Raw genomic sequence first — 17,495 nt, 5'->3', positions numbered from 1 at the left:
GAGGGAGGGAGGGAGAGAGGGAGGAGGAGAGAGGGAGGAGGAGAGAGGGAGGAGGAGAGAGGGAGGGAGGGAGGGAGGGAGGGAGAGAGGGAGGGAGAGAGGGAGGGAGAGAGGGAGGGAGAGAGGGAGGGAGAGAGGGAGGGGAGGGAGGGGAGGGAGGGGAGGGAGGGGAGGGAGGGGAGGGAGGGGAGGGAGGGGAGGGAGGGGAGGGAGGGGGGGAGGGAGGGAGGGAGGGAGGGAGGGAGGGAGGGAGGGAGGGAGGGGAGGGAGGGAGGGAGGGGAGGGAGGGAGGGGAGGGGGGGAGTCATTTCAAAGGCTTTCGGGGCAGTCATTCACAATTGGCTCCAAGGGTGGGCTCCTGCACTACCAAACACCAGGTACACAATTGTCCAACAAGGGCACAGTTCTGGAGGAAGACGAGGTGGAGGATGAGGAGGAGATGGAGGAGGAGGAACCATATTCACAGCAGGGTGGCACCCAGACCAGCTCATGGCCATCACTGGTGCGTGGCTGGGGGGATACAGAGGACACAGACGATACACCTCCCACAGAGGACAGCTTTTCGTTGCCTCTGGGCAGCCTGGCACACATGAGCGATTACATGCTGCAGTGTCTCCGCAATGACCGCCGAGCTGCCCACATTCTAACTGGTGCTGATTACTGGGTGGCCACGCTGCTAGATCCCAGTTACAAGGACGACGTACCATCCTTAATTCCCTCACTGGTGCGTGATCGTAAGATGCGCGAGTACAAGCGCACGCTGGTAGACGCGCTGCTGGTAGCATTCCCACCTGACAGCGGGCGCACAGTGGAAGCACGAGGTGAAGGCAGAGGAGGAGGAAGAGGTCACCAACGCAGCCGGGGCACCGCCAGCACCTCAGAAAGCAGAGTTAGCATGGCCAAAATGTGGAAAAGCTTTGTCAGCATGCCACAAGAACCAGCACCACCAGCTGATATGGAACGTGTTAGCAGGAGGCAGCATTTCACCAACATGGTGGAGCAGTATGTGTGCACACGCCTACACGTACTGAATGACTGGTCTGCCCCCTTCAACTTCTGGGTCTCCAAATTGGGCACATGGCCTGAGCTTGCCCTTTACGCCTTGGAGGTGCTGGCCTGCCCTGCAGCCAGTGTATTATCTGAATGTGTATTTAGCATGGCAGGGGGCGTTATCACAGACAAGTGCAGCCTCCTGTCCAGAGCCAATGTGGACAAGCTCACGTTCATTAAAATGAACCAGGCATGAATCCCACAGAACTTGTCTGTACCTTGTGCAGAATAGACATGTATACCGGCCTTACCCAGCCATTGTTGTATTTTTGATCTCTCTTTTGGGGTGTACCCCAATTTAAAAAAATAAATAAAATCAAAAACAAAAACCAGTGTTAGCTACCTCGTCCTCCTCCACCGCTGCTTCCCCCTATACCGCCACATCCACCGCCATTTCAACCTCCTACTCCATATGGACCTCGTCCTCCTAGGTCAAGATTATTATTTTTAATTTTTTTAATTTCAAAGTATTTTATTTTGTATCACAACAAGAATAATACATTTGAAAGTGACGTTCAGAATATCGATTCAGTCAAAACATAGAAAGGTTACAGGCAGCGCAACAAGATGAATCGAGTGTAACACGTCAGAGATATAAAATGTAAAATCATTTTAGACATGGTAGTGTTAGAGTGAAGGGTTCGTATTCCTGTTAATGGTCGGAGGTGTACCTCCTCCCTGGACACCCCCAATGGGAGCTAGCTGTGCCCGAGAGGAGGAACTTAACCACGACCCCCTAGGTGTGAATGTAAGGAGAGGGACGGAAATGACCATGTGTCTTTTTCACCAAGATAGGAATCCGTGACTAGGCATCAGTGTTTGTCGTCTGCAAACAGGCCACATTTGTGAACCTAAGAGCCACATTAAACACCTTGTATGTTGGGGTCCCGGCGAATGGAGATGGTGAATGTCTCAATTGCTATTGTTAAGATTAGCAGAGATAAAGGACAGCCAGCCTTGTCTGGTGCCTTTGGCTATATGTATTGGTTTGGAGTAGTGGCGTCGAAGCCTAATATAGGCTTTGGGATTTGAATAAAGAGCTCGGATCAGGCCCATATACTTGTCGCCAAAGCCCCAGCATTCAAGGATTGTAAAGAAGTAAGGCCAAGAGACAGAATTGAGGGCCTTTTGAAGGTCCAGTGATAAAAGCATGCCTGATTGTTTTGGACCTCCTGGCCAGTTTGTCTGGAGGATGGAGACTATGTCTATGGCTCTTCTGATCTGATCAGGGCCCTGTCTGCCTGGGATGAACCCCACTTGATCCTTATGAACATTGGTTAATGAAGGAAGCTAGACGATTTGCAAGGAGTTTGGTAAGGATTTTTAAGTCGCTATTGATGAGGGAGATGGGTCTATAATTACGGGCTTCTTCCGGGTTTTTATCCGGCTTCGGTGTTACTGCAATGTAGGCTGTGTTTAGGTGAGGATCAAGTGGGGTTCCCTGTGTCTTTGCGTTAAAAAATTGTGTCAAATGTGGAGTCAGGGTGGTGGTAAATGTCTTGTAATAGGGGTTAGGCTGACCATCGGGGCCTGGAGCAGAACCTGATTTGAGGTTCTTAATGACTTCCTGTACCTCTTCTTCTGAGACGGGGGCCTCCAGCATATTTTTTATTTTTATGTACTTTAGGTTATTTAAAGTTATTTCCCTATCCACATTTGTTTGCAGAGCACTTGCCATGCTCTTAACATTTTGTTTCCATTTGCAGCCCATTTACAGGGGTTCGGGGTAAATTTTTGTCAATGAATGGCAATGGAATGAAAAATGTTAGGGAAGGACGTTTATCCACCTGAACTTCCGCTTTCTTCTGAGCTCTGCCTGTCAAAGCCCCAGCCCCCTGACCCTATCGGCAAGCTGTATTGGCTGAGAGACTCAGATTCCCCTCAGTCCTTTCCCTTTCCCATGTAGTTCCACACATTACACTCATTCACACTATTTGGCGCCCTCCGCTGGCCTTTTCTAAATTGGCAACAATTCCATCCAAGCCTATAATAACAGAACATTAAAAAGTTTAAACATGCATTGCACACTCTCATAAAAATAAAAAGGGGCATCTACGAAGCTGCCGAAAGCAAAAAAAAAGGCTTTTTTTTTATATTTAATGTTGGTAATATATGCAATGGCATTTCAGGCAATAGAGTTTACAGTTTTTTTTAAGATTAGACTCACACTCCAGGAGTATAAATTGATTTTGGCAATTCTAGAGAAATGCATTACAATTTAAGTAAACCCATTAAACAGTTACAATGTACTGGGGATTTTATTTGAATAAAATATGAGTAAAACTAAATTCAGATGACTAAAATACAAAGAAAATTAAAACGGCACTTTAGTCAAAAGACTAAAACTATAAATTTAAATTGTTTGTCAAAATGAACACGGTTGTGAATGAGCAGCAGCATCTAAATTAAATCATCTCTGTGCTCTCCTGTAAACATGTTCAGTCTGAGAGCACTATGCAAAGAAGCAGAGCCACGATTGGCCCAGATGGATGACCCCACCTTCTCCAAGTCTGAGCTGTGTTATATGAAAAGATTATTATAATGACTCACTCAGGTACTTAGCTAGTCGAAAGTAAAAACCCATAAAAGATTTTATAATGAATAATTGTAATAAATTATGTTTATCTGCCTGGAGTTCTACTTCAATACAAATGATCCTCCTAATTTGCGAGGGGTCTGCCATTTTTGCAGTTGGATAACAAGGTGCCCTTATGTAAAGGCTCATTATAACATAGTCAGTCCTTAAAGGTCTGGTACCCCCCTAGATTTGTAAACTGATAATTAGATCTTTCCCATTGTAGCTCAGGGGGTGGAGGGAAGTGGTCGTCACCGACATGCTGTACTGGTGGTCACCGACATGTTGCGTCAGGGGAGCCATGAACATAAAAGAAAAAAAAATGACGTCCCATCACTGCCAGCCTGTTGACTCGATCGTTCCTCTCCGCCCCCTCCGCTCACCGACTTCCGGAAACTAGCGCGACCGCCTGTGTATTCACAGGTATTGGATTAGGTACAAGTACTCGGGCAAATACTTGGTGTCGGCACTGATACTAGTATCTTTGAAACCCTATTTATTATGCTGTGTGTTATAATAAATGTATTATTTATTTATCTATTTACTGTGAAATTACTGGTTTGAAGTTATAACTTAAACTGCAGTAACTTGTCCGTTAAGCCACCTGCTTGAGTATAGTTTTTGAAAGTATAGTAAAATTACCTTATAAACAATATAAAATAATTATTTGCATATTACTTATGGTAATTAACCCCTTGCCACCCAGGCCGATTCTGACACTTCTCTCCTACACGTAATAATCATAATTTTTTGCTAGCAAATTACTCAGAACCCCAAACATTATCTATATGGTTTTAGCAGATACCCTAGGGAATAAAATGGTGGTTGTTGCAACTTTTTATGCTGAAGTATTTTTTCAAATGCCTTTTCTTGGAAAAAACTGTTGCATGAATAAAAAAAATTACTAAAAAATAAATAAAGATAACCCGATTTTTTGTATAATGTAAAATATATTACGCCAAGTAAATGGATACCAAACATGTCACGCTTTAAAACTGTGCACTTTAGTATTGAAAAAAATAGGATTTTTTACTCACTGTAAAATCCTTTGATGTCCCGACGATCACCGCCGAACGAAGAGTCTTCAGCTTGTCCGAAGGTAGAAAACCTCACCTCTGAGGAGTCCAGAATCAACCCAAGGTACTCCAGGCCCTCAGTCGGCACCAACACCGACTTCTGGAGGTTCAACACCCAACCAAACTCCTGGAGAGTCTGTATGGTGATCTCCACATCCTCCCTTAATTCTGAGGCAGAGTCGGCACCAACACCGACTTCTGGAGGTTCAACACCCAACCAAACTCCCGGAGAGTCTGTATGGTGATCTCCACATCCTCCCTTAATTCTGAGGCAGAAGATGCTCTCAGGAGGAGATCGTTCAGGTAACCTGCGATTGCGATCCCTCGATGTCAGAATTGGGGATAGCACCTTGGTGCCATCGCTAGGGCAAAGGGGAGAGCTACAAATTGGTAGTGCTCGTCCCCGACCGCAAATCGCAGAAACCTCTGATGCCGGATGCATGGGGACATGCAAGTATGCGTCCTTGATGTCCAAAGATGCCAAGCAATCCCCCTGATAGAGTGCAGCGACCACGGAACGAACCGATTCCATCCTGAACCTTCACAAAGCAGTTGAGGGCCTTGAGATCCAGGACCGGATGGACCCCTTCCTCCTTTGGGACTACAAACAGATTGGAGTAGAGTCCCTGAAACCTTTCCGGTGTCAGTACAGGTACCATCACCCCACGCAGCAGCAGGTCCTGTACTGCCCCAGACAGGGACTCCCGACGAGCCGGCAGAAGATAAAGGTTTGGAGGGGAAAAAAAAGACTAAGTTAGACTTACCGGTGACAGTATTTCTAAGAGCCTTTCAGGACAACCCCGGAGAGAGTGTAGCTCCACCTTGTCATTAGGAAACACATGCCCACTTTAAAAACACCTCCTCTTCCTCCATGGCTTCAGTTATTGTGGCCTTCCGACACTGGAAAACAAAGCACAGAAAGCACAACACCATGGTAGAACTTAATACATTTACTAAGCATAACCTAGGGAGGGAAGTAACTGTTGTCCTGAAAGGCTCTTAGAAATACCGCCACCGGTAAGTCTAACTTAGTCTTTCTCAAATCGCCTTTCAGGACAACCCCGGAGAGGATAACTTAGAAACGTACCCTAGGGCGGGACTACTGCCTGCAGTACCTTCCTGCCGAAGGCCTGATCTGCCGCAGACAGTAGATCTAACCGGTAGTGCCGGAGAAATGTCGAATAACTGGACCAAGTGGCAGCCTTGCAGATTTGTTCAGGCGTTGCACCGGCCCTTTCAGCCCAGGAAACTGCCGTGGATCTAGTAGAGTGAGCAGCAATACCTGAGGGAGGTATTTCTCCTTTTGCTTTATAGGCTTCTGTTATAGCCAGCTTAAGCCACCTACCCAGCGTACTCTTGGAAGCTTTCTCCCCCTTGCGTGATCCAGAAAATATCACAAAAAGGGCGTTTGATTTTCTAAAATCTTTAGTCATTTTCAGAAACTGCAATAGACACCTTCTCACATCCAATGTGTGAAAAACTTCCTCTCCTGCATTCGCTGGGGTTGCAGAGAATGTAGGTAACGCCATTTCCTGTGATCGATGAAAAGCTGAGGATACTTTCGGTAGGAATGCTGGATCCGTCCTCAGTACCACCCTGTCCTGATAAACTCTAAGGAAGGGTTCTGTAATAGAGCTTGGAGTTCGCTGACTCTCCTGGCCGAGGTGATGGCCACCAAAAATATTGTTTTTAAAACCACCTTCTGTAAAGAAGCTTCTTGTAAGGGTTCAAACGGTGCTCCCGAGAGACCCTGTAAAACTGTAGACAAATCCCAACTGGGAAAGTCTTTAAGGGCTACTGGTCTACTTCGAGCAAGAGCCCTAAAAAATCTAGAAATTAAAGTTTCTTTAGATAAAGTCTTTTCAAAGAAAACTGATAAGGCAGCCACCTGAGTCTTCAGGGTACTGGCTGCGAGACCCTTCTCCATTCCTTCATGGAGAAACTCCAAGACGGACACCATGCTCTTGACCTTGAGCTCTCTAGAACTACCCCAGGAGTTAAACTTCTTCCAGACCTTCATGTAAATTGCCTGTGTAACTGCCTTCCTGCTAGACAGCAGGGTCTTTACTACTTTATCTGAGAGATCTTTGGCTTTTAAGAGGTCCTCCTCAGAAACCAGGCGGTTAGCTGTAGAAGTTCCACCTCTGGATGATTTACTGTCCCCTGGGATAACAAATCTTTTCTGAGTGGTAACCTCCATGGGGGCTTCGAGGCTAGGTTTCGAAGACCCGCGAACCAAGGCCTTTTTGGCCAAAAAGGAGTGACTAGTATTAAGTCCGTCCCTTCTTCCCTGAATTTCCTCAGCACTAGTGGAATTAGAGGAAAGGGGGGAAAGGCATAGCACAGCTGGTAGTGCCAGGGGTGAGCAAATGCATCCAACCCTATTGCTGCATCTCCTCAGTGAAGAGAAAAGAATCTGTCCACCTTTGAGTTCTGCTGGCTGGCAAAAAGGTCTACCTGTGGAACCCCCCAAGCCTTGGAGATCATCAGGAACACCTCCTGATTCAGGCTCCATTCTGCCTCTAGCAATTTGCGCCTGCTTAGGAGGTCCGCAAACAAATTCTGAGAGCCCTTCAGATGCACTGCCGATAGTGAGGCTGTGTTCTGCTCTGCCCAGGCTAACAACAGATTGGCCAACTACATCAAGCTCCTGCTCCTGGTTCCCCCTTGCTTCATAATGTAGGTAACCGCTGTTGTGTTGTCTGACAACACCTGGACATGGTGACCTCTCAAATTCTGCTGAAAGGCCACCAAACCCAGAAAGATCGCCTTCAACTCCCTCCAGTTGGATGATCTTTGAGCTTCCTGCTTGGACCAGACCCCCTGAGATGTCTGACCATCCAGGTGGGCCCCCCAGCCCCAGGCACTTGCGTCTGTGGTAAGACGCTTGTCCACAGGAAAGGTCCACACCAGGCCCCTTGAGAGGTTTGCCTGGTCTCTCCACCACCAAAGAGCCCTTTTCGTCCTTGACGAAATTTTTAACTGCTTCTCCAAAGGATCCTGATAGGACCAGCTTGACAGAACCTCCCTCTGAAGGGGTCTGGAATGGAACCTGGCCCACTGAACAGCCGGGATTGCTGCTGTAAGCAGGCCCAGAACTGCCATAGCCGTCCTGACAGACTGCCTGGTTGCTCTGTATCCGCTGTACAGCTAGCTGCAACTTTTCCTGTTTTTCCAGCAGCAGGAAAACTTTCTGGAGAATCGAATTTAACGTTTACCCCAGAAATTTCATTTCCTGTGAGGGGGTCAGGTTCGACTGCTCTAGATTTAGAAGCCACCCCAGGCCCTCGAGGTGAGACTGGGCCCTCTGGAGATTGACTAGGACCTGCTCCCTGGAGTCCGCAAAAAACAAAAGGTCGTCCAGATAAGGGACGACTGGAATCCCCTTCAACTTCAGGGGCTCCAAAGCCTCTGCCATAATCTTTGTAAAGACCCTGGGAGAGGACGAGAGTCCGAATGGCAGAGCCCTGAATTGGAGGTGCCATACCGAACTCCCCACCTTCAATGCCAGGCGCAGGAACTGCTGCGATGCCTGATGAATAGGTATATGAAGGTAGGCATCCCTTAGATCCAGGGATGCCATGAAGCATTCTGGTGTCAACAACTTTGTGATGGAAAAAATTGTATCCATCCTGAAATGTTTGTACAGAATGAACCTGTTCAGAACTTTCAGATTCAGGACTAAATGGTACTTCCCTGAGGGTTTTTTCACCAGAAAAATATGTGAGTAAAAACCCCTGCCCTGCTGGTTTACTGGGACTTGAATCAGAACCTCTTGCTGTATCAGCTCCTGTAATAAAAGCTTCATTGCATAGGCCTTCTCCTGATCCCTTGGCAATGTTGTCACATAAAACCTGCTTGGGGGTGGTTCTGAAAATTCCAACCTGTACCCCTGATCGACAATGCTCTTCACGAACAGATTTGGAGACAGCCTGTCCCATTGTTCGCGAAAAGCTGACAGTCTCTCCCCCACTGGGGAGAGATTGTCACTTGCTCTTGGGGGACTGCTCTGGGGGAGATCTAAAGAGGACTCCACCCCTGCCTTTGCCCTTCTGCGAACCCCATCTGCTCTTGCGATCCTGGTCTTTTTTATGGGACTGATGAAAAGCACGAAAATTTTTTGGCAACCTGCTTTTTCTTAGCTGGAAAAGCCTTCTTTTTATCGGCTGTCCTATCCAGCACCGACTCTAAATCGGGACCAAAGAGCAAGTCACCCGAGAAGGGCAGACCACACAGTTTGACCTTAGAAGCCGTGTCCCCAGACCATGTTTTCAGCCAAACTGCTCTCCTGGCTGAATTTACAAGAGCCGAAGACCTGGCGGCCAGTTTAACTGATTCTGCTGATGCATCCGCCATATATTTGACTGCATTCAGGATCAGTGGAAAGGACTAAGAGATCCTTGTGGGGTGTCCCCGCTTCAATATGGCTCTTCAGCTTCTCTACCCAACATTCCAGGTTCCTGGCCACTACCGTAGCTGCCATAGCTAGCTTTAGACTGACTGACGCAGCATCCCAAGCCTTTTTAAGGATGGAGTCAGCTTTTTTGTCCATTGGGTCTTTAAGGATCCCCATATCCTCAAAGGCTAGATCCGTTCGTCTGGATACCTGTGAGAAAGCTGCATCGACTCTGGGTTTTTTGTTCCAAACCTCTGAGTCTTTATCTTCGAAGGGAAACCTTCTCTTGAGAGCTTTAGAGAAGAAAGGGGCTTTTTCTGGGTCCTTCCACTCCTTTCTCACTGAATCTGAGAGGACCCTGTGGACTGGAAAAACTCTCAGTTTTGTTTCGTCCAACCCCTGGTACATTTTGTCATGAATTGACAGCTGTACTTTTTCTTCTTGAATTTCTAGAGTAGTGTAGATTGCTTTAAGAATGTCATCTACTTCCTCTAGTGATAGCTTGTACTTAGAGCCCCTGCTATCTTCTTCCTCTTCCTCCTCCTCAGAATCCCTGAAGGAGATGAGAGTACTACCCGCTTCGTCTCCAGAATCCTCGGTCTCCACCTGTCTGGACGACGACGCCCTGGGGCTGGGCGGCAAGTTCTGAGGCTCGGTCTGTGCGGGAGGGTTTTGTATCAGGATGGACCTGACTGAACTCAAGGTGTTTGTCAGCTCTTTAACCGAAGAAAACAAATCCTTATATTGCTGGGATGTTTCCTCTTCCACCAATTCTCTGATACAATTTCTGCACATTGCCTTCTGCCACGAATCTCTGAGGGGGGTCTTGCAAGAAGGACATTTTCTCTGACCTGGTCTAGCTTTTCCTAGTGATTTTTCCTGAAACAATATGCAGGCTTCACTCACTAAAAGCTCTCAACAACCAGTCGCTTAACACCAAGCTAGTGCAGAGACCGACCACCAAACAGACCACTAGTGAGACCCCAGAACTAGGCTGCAAAGGGTCAGAGCGAAGTCACCTCTGACCTGCAGTGACAGGCCCCCAAGAGGGGGGAACAGACAAAGACATAGCCCAACAGTGAAGCAGAGGGTGCCACTGCACCTTACATACCTGGGCTGGACCGGTGCTAGGGGTGCCTGTCTCCACCATAGCCGACTTAAATTCCTCCATCGCTGAGTAAGGCAGCTATACACAAACAGCTCCATAATTTTTTTTAATTTTCCCAGCCGCCGCATCATCAGGGCCGGCTGGAAGCGGAAGCACACGGTCACCTGACCCGCCCCACGATCCCTGCGTTCCAGGCGCTTGAACCACGGTGCCACGCCCCCTCAGAGCGCCCGCGCGTCACCGTAAACGACGCTGTCGCCGCCCGGGACCCGACGCCGAAAACGGAGCCACGCCGCTGACCTGCAGCGACCTCCGCCAGCGACAGAGCCCTCCCTGCGCTAATCCAGCGGACACCAGGCACCCGACGCCGGCACTCCGAGGGTCCTTACTCCCGTGAGATGGCGAGACCAGGAGCTCCAGGAGTCCTCTCCCACTGGAGATGCTGCTGGGGGTCAAAAGAAACAAACAACCGGTACGTGAGGTAAGCCTTACTCCCCTACAGAGAGTGTAGCTCTCCCCTGGTTCAGGCACATGCTTCCTCCATGGAGGAAACACAATAACTGAAGCCATGGAGGAAGAGGAGGTTTTTTTTGAAGTGGGCATGTGTTTCCTAATGACAAGGTGGAGCTACACTCCCGGGGTTGTCCTGAAAGGCGATTTGAGAAAATCTGTTTGTCAGACAAGAGATAAACCATCTTGTAGCCTGACAAAACCAGACCCACTGGTCAGAAAGGAGAGAGATCCACCGGACTGCAAATTCCTGAAGGCGGCCCTCCACCCGAGAGTTGGGCGGGGCAGACCTTCATGCGGCAACAGATATGCTCGCAGGCTTGTTCATCTTGCGAAACCAGGGATGTTTTTGTCCCTCCGCGGGTACCTTGTCAGACTGGGAACACTTACCTGCCGACCTGGGCGGACGAAAAAGCCGATTTTTAGCGGAAAACAACGTGGCTCCTTAGTCTTCCTGGACTCTAGGAGCAAAGTACTCTTTTCCCCAGTCACATTCTTAATAATGTCGTCCAGCAAAGCTCCAAATAGCCTCTAACCTTGGAAGGGAAAATCTGGCAGTGCTTTCTTAGATGCCTAGTCTGCAGAGCAGCACTTAAGCCAAATCAAACGACGCAGCACCACTGCTGATACTGAGGCTCTAGAAAGCAAAGGGGTCGTATCCAGGGCACATCACAGATATACTTAAGGCCGTGCACCATCTGGTCTGCCAGTTCCACACAGACTGGGGAAACCTATTCCTTCCCCAACTCGCGGTGCAACAACTTAGCCCATTCAGTAAGCGTTTGTGACACCAATGCTGACCCCACCACCGTAATGGGCAACCGTCTCGATCCTTCTGTCGGCAGGGTCCTTGAAAGAGCGGGACCCTTCCACCGGAATCATGTTACCTTATTTAACCTGGATATAGGGGGGGGGGGGGGGGGTCAACAGCCGGAGATGTCAATTTTTTCAGGAAACTCTCCTCAAAGGGGTAACGTACTGCCATTCATCTCGGGATTGAAAAGGCCCACCACGGGCTTCCCCATTCCTTGTAAATGAACTTATCAAAAGAAGTTAAATATGGAAACACCAGTGCAGACCGGCTTGTGGGACCCAAAAGGGACGGACACCTCTGCAGATGTCCCCTGTGACGGGAGGGCCTGTGGAACAAAGAATCCCTTGGAAAGTTTGGGAAACCCATGTTTCAGCTCCCCATATACCTCTTATATCTAAGTGAGAAATATATCGTGGATTACTTAAAACGGGACAATAATATTTACCCACAATATCTCCCATGATATATGTAAAGACTATTCCAAGTTTGTTTTATTCTGAATTCAACATGTTAGTTGAGAGAACCGATCACATTGATCTCTAGGACTGGGTAGGAGCCGGACAGTCTACTCCTACTATAGTTTGTTGATGACTAGGCTGGGGGGGGGGGGGTTCACGGTTTGTATTGTTACTTGCAATTAGCTCCTGCTATTGTGAGAATACTACTGTGTGAAGCTCAGTGACCACAAGTCTGTCCTAAAGGTCATGTCTCAGAGTCACCTAGTCTGGGTAAATGATTAGATAACTAGCTCATGTTAATTAGGTTTCTGGGTAAAGTTTTATTTTAAGCCTGCTGTATATATTTGTGTGTCATCTCAAATAAAACAGTCCATGTTAGCAGCTAAACAAGTGTGGTCTTGTTTTGAGCTTGTGAGTGGTTGGAATATCTGATCTCTATATTCAGACTGGGAGAAAGTGGTATATGACGAAAGTACTCAAGCCGAGTGTGGGACATTTCATTACACCCCCGTCATATTCTCTATCTTTAGAGTATCCTGCACCTCTGTGATAAGTGCTCCTACTATAGTTTTTTCCTGCGATGACACAGACCCGGAGTCATCCTCACTGTCTGAATGGTCCTGGTCTGCATCCTCTGAAACGTCAGAACAGGGGCCGCCTTTCAAAGCGGGACCAGCGTCTGAATCAAAGCTTTCCCCAGAAGACGGCGGGAGAGGGGGCATTTTTTACCTCCATTGTGCATGCATGCCACTTTTACCCTGGCAACAAAAGATTCCAGGACTGCCAACAGAGCCTCCATAGGCACTGCAGGTGCATGGGGAACTGGTTGCTATAATAGGGATGTCTGGGGAAGAAGCGCCAGCTTCTGACGCCATGCTGACCCACTCTCACCTGTCACCCTTAGGGACGCAAGGCGAGTAATAAAGGCCCACCCTCCTAGCTGCCACAGACTGAGGGGTCCCCCGCAGGACTCACCACCCTGACCCAGGTATTGCGCTGTGCTGCCGTCATCAGCTCTTCCCTCTGTCTGCCACGAGGTGTTCTGTGTCAGTTTCGCGCTGTTCCAGGTTTAACCAGCACCCAGCGCTAGAGTATAACAGATCTGAAGCTACTAAAAAATGGCTACCGGCCTCCTCAGCAAAAGCATCCAAAACCGCCGGGAAAATGGGCGCCGGATTCCAAGAAAATGGCTGCGGCTACAAGAAAATGGGCACGGCCACATAAAAATGCCAGTGGTTCCTGTGGCAGCCAGTCCCCACATGGCAGCACACAAACACCCCAAAAAATGTCACTAACACGGAAAAAACTAGTGGACCACCAACCGCCCAGCGCAGCCCCCTGCCAGGACCCAGAGACCTCCCGGCCAGGTACGTGCTCCGCATCCCCTATGCCCAGTTACACAGCGCCCCCTTAGCATGGGGAGGAGGGAAAGGGACAGGGAGAGAAGAGAGAGAGACCCCCTAGTGGACCTCCCAGGGAATGCCCAGCTGCTCCATCCTGCCGAAACAGGTGGAACCATACTTACCCTTCCTGCAGGGACTGCTGCATGCATTCAACAGACAGACCCTTCACCCAAGCAGTATGGGGTGGCTGTTGGCCACAGCACACTGGGACACGGACAGCAGTAGCCTGGTCATATGTGTGCCCCGGAGCATATAGCTCACCGGCCGCCCCTGGACCAGACGAGGGCATGCCGTGGCCGACCCAGCGCATAGCTAAGGTCTGCACAAGCTCGATGGCCAGGCTGGGGAGACGACCAGATCTATATTATCCAGCCTGTCACCCAGCCCGGCTGTTAATTGTAGATCGTAGGAATAAAAAAAAATAAAAAACTATAGAAAAAGGAAAAATTACCGTTGGTCCTCACAGGGAGCCAAGTCCTTCTCCTAGACTAAGCAGAAAAAAATGGTGCTGCTGGTACCCTGTTTCCCCTAAAATAAGACCTAGCGTGATTGTCGACAATGGCTGCAATATAAGCCCTACCCCCCAAATAAGCCCTAGTTAAAGTCCTTCTATGTCTTATTCTCAGGGTAGGGCTTATTTTTGGGGAAAGAGGATGGGGTTTATTTGGGGTGTAGGGCTTATATTGCAGCCATCACGACACTCATGCTAGGTCTTATTTTAGGGGAAACAGGGTAGCAGAGTGAGGGGTTATAGCCAGTAGGACCGCCCCCTGCACAGCTTTGCTGTTTTTATGTGTTCTGCCTAGACCTCTCCTAAATGTGACGATATAACCCTGATGTCAAGATTAAAGGTGCTGTGTCCGTCAAAGAACAAAAGAGAAACCTCCATAGGCGACGCTTTAAATTGTTTTACAGGATTACATGTTTAGCGTTACAGAGGAGGTCTAGTGCTAGAATTATTGCTGTAACGATCGCAGCGTATGTAACCTGTGTGGATCTGGCTCTTATACTAGCCAGTGCCTCACCAGCCACTGACCTCACCGCACGTCCTTGTTCTGCACTCATGGTTACCGATAAGACGGTGCTGGTGGATACTTATTGCTGTTAGAAAGATATCAAAGCTGCAGCAGGAGTAATATTTCTAATACAGAATAACAACAGAGTGCAGTGTGTATAATACATCACAATGGGATGTGTGTACAGTTCAGTAATAATTACATAAAGCAAGTAAGGGCGATATGTTTGTTCTCTTGCCTCCAGCCACAACAGGAGATAGACACCCTTCGCATTTATAAGACCGTAACCTATCTTATCTATCATAATGTGTATATGGCTGGCTGGAAAATGAGGAGCGTGATTTATGTTAAAGTGGGCGAGTTCACATTTACATGTACATCCCACATTCACTCCAATCCTAAAGATTCATGGGAGAGGGAAAGGGGGAGAGAAAGAGAAAGAAAGAAAAAAAAGAAAGAATATATGATGCAATCACTGTTCTAACAGATCCTCCCTGGCAGAATACATAATGCATTTTTTGAATTAGAATGCAGACTTCCTGAAAATTAAACTAGACTTTTCTCTTCAATGGTAACACAAATGTAATAACCATTTAGTGGTGTGTGCGTGTGTGGTGTGTGTCATTCACATTCTCCGTTACTTGTGCGCTGCTCTGACGGACATAGAAAATTTAAAAAGAAAGCTACGTTTGTCAAAGCAGTGCACAAGCAACAGAGAATGTGAATGACATTGCCAGGGGTCTGCATATTGTGGGATGGTCTTATTGTATAACTTAGTGGTATAACGCTATATAGACCGTAGCTATAGAGGAGAGGTCGAATAGTGCTTTCCCTTAATGCAGGTCCGGTTGATAGAGTGTGTATCAAAAGTTATTGAACCATCCAGAACATCAAGGGTTTGGATCTTAAAGTTAGAGTCAAAATGATGTGGCTGGAGGTGTCTGGCAAGGTAGAGCAGAGCTCTATTTTGCCCTCTGTCATGAAGATCTGCATTTTGTTTTTCAAAACATGTTGGAAGTTCTGTCTGTCAAATCTCTGGGCATTTCCTTGCAGCTGGTTTCCATTTTTGCTCCCAATATTTGTGTTTATTGCGTATATCACCATGTTCATGTTGCTATATATCATCAATGTGTAATACATTTTGAATTTTTTTTTACCAACAAACTGTTTAAAGTCCCAATCTGAGGAATTCATGTTTTAACTATGTATCCGGGATGTGCTCCACAATCAGTTTAAGCAATTTGTTGCAGTAAGGGGTCTCTAACTTTTTATTGCCTCTGTTGCAGACATAATTTGGCATAGTTGGCTATGTGCTGGGTCAAAACCTAAGCAACTGTAGCATCCTCTAATGTGCCATCAGGTTAGTACAGGTACATTTATTTGTGTTACTCTTGATAAAGGGAGTCTGAATCTGGGTCAGGGTTTTATTGTAGGTCAGGCTGGATGACTCATACAGGTGGGTCTCTCATGCCTGCCCCTGGTTCTGGAAGTTTGGAGAACCTTCTAGAAGTTAGTAAGTGGAGGCCAGGAGGGTTATCCTGCATACTTAGGGGTCCTTGGCCAATCCTCAGGTGGTGGAAATATGGATGAGTCAGGTGGAAGATGGAGTGCCAAGGAGACTGTCAGTGGCCTTGAAGAGGGGGGGGCTGTGTCTGGGTAGGGGGGGGCTCTGCCTCAGGTGAGAGGTCAGGCTGGCTTGGGTGGATCCCAACAGTAGTGGGGTTTGAAAGGAATCATGCCTAAGGAGCAAGGAGGACAGTGTGTGTACATCAGTACACCCAAGAGAAGAGACTGTCACACGTATACAAAAGAAGAAGAAGGGGGCGCCTCTGGGTGTAGATTTTTTTAAAAAGCGATTTATTCACAAGTCATTCTAAAACAGAGAGATTTTGCACTCACATTTTCCATAAAATAAATGGGCATGTAGAATAAGAGGGGTCATCTGATTTGTCCGTCACTTCTAATCCGGTCCGCAAGTGTCCTGTTGTCCTCTCCTGGCGTTACCACTGGTTTGTTGCGTCCACCAAGCCGGCTTTCTCGAAACAACAAACCAGTGGTAACACCAGGAGAGGACAACAGGACACTTGCGGACCGGATTAGAAGTGACGGACAAATCAGATGACCCCTCTTATTCTACATGCCCATTTATTTTATAGAAAATGTGAGTGCAAAATCTCTCCGTTTTAGAATGACTTGTGAATAAATCGCTTTTTAAAAAAATCTACACCCAGAGGCGCCCCCTTCTTCTTTTGTATCTCTGTAACAGTCTAGGAGCCTGGTTTCAGCTCCCTGCGGTGGCAGCCCTGCATGTTGAATTCCTATTCAAGGAATGAAAGGCACTCTCCTGGGACTTGATAACTGAAAGATCTCATATGTACTATCGTTTCATATAACTTTATACAGACAGCCTCTTTGAGTATATTACTTTTGATGTTTGCGCCTTAACTTGTTGTGTTCTGTCACACGTAGCAAGCCCTTCTGGGAGGACAGCATTGTGAACCCTTCCTGTCCCTTGCCCTGAGAGATTTTTGGAGCAGCTGGGTGGGCTAGTAGGGAAGCAGCCGGTGGGCTGGTGTCAAGGCTGGCTTAGCCCTTCCTTGTCTGGGCTGGCTGCTCAGCTGTCGGCTAATTGTCAGCTCTCATCTCACTCCACAGTTGGCAGCTGTTCCTGCTCATGCTCGTCTGACCTGCCTACTTAAACTGTCCAGCTCACTTCACCTCTGCCTTCGCCTTGGTCACATCACAAGAAACCATCTCCTGCGGCTCTGTTTAAAGATTGGATTGCTGACATCCCTTCTGGCTTCTTATCCTGCTTGCTGTTGCTCTACTTGGATCCCTGACTTCTGGCCTGGCTGACTACCCGATCTGGTTATTGAACTCTGGCCTGGCTAATTACTCTATCCGGTTACTGGACTCTGGCTATGCTTTGACTACGCTTTTTCTATTTACCTTTTTATTTTTTATTTAATAAACAAGTGTGATTTAATTGTACTTCTGTCTCGGTCCGATTAATGGTTTCTGACAGCTGGTAGTCCTCAGGCAGTAGAGCGGGGATCATTGTCTACAGTGGAGTGAGATACTTCTAAGGA

General features: G+C 47.7%; 1 protein-coding gene across 2 annotated transcripts in view; it reads right to left on the bottom strand.

Annotated features, from left to right (window-relative positions):
- PLD1 (phospholipase D1) overlaps positions 1 to 17,495 on the bottom strand; it is a 355,357-nt gene that overhangs the window by 275,644 nt on the left and 62,218 nt on the right. The window lies entirely within an intron of this gene.

The sequence above is a fragment of the Lithobates pipiens genome, unplaced genomic scaffold (genome assembly GCF_037356315.1).
Source record: "Lithobates pipiens isolate NorthernLeopardFrog02 unplaced genomic scaffold, aLitPip1_a1.2 Scaffold_18, whole genome shotgun sequence".
NCBI lineage: Eukaryota > Metazoa > Chordata > Amphibia > Anura > Ranidae > Lithobates > Lithobates pipiens.
The sequence above is the reverse complement of the archived record's forward strand: the minus strand, read 5'-3'. Positions and strand labels throughout refer to the sequence as shown.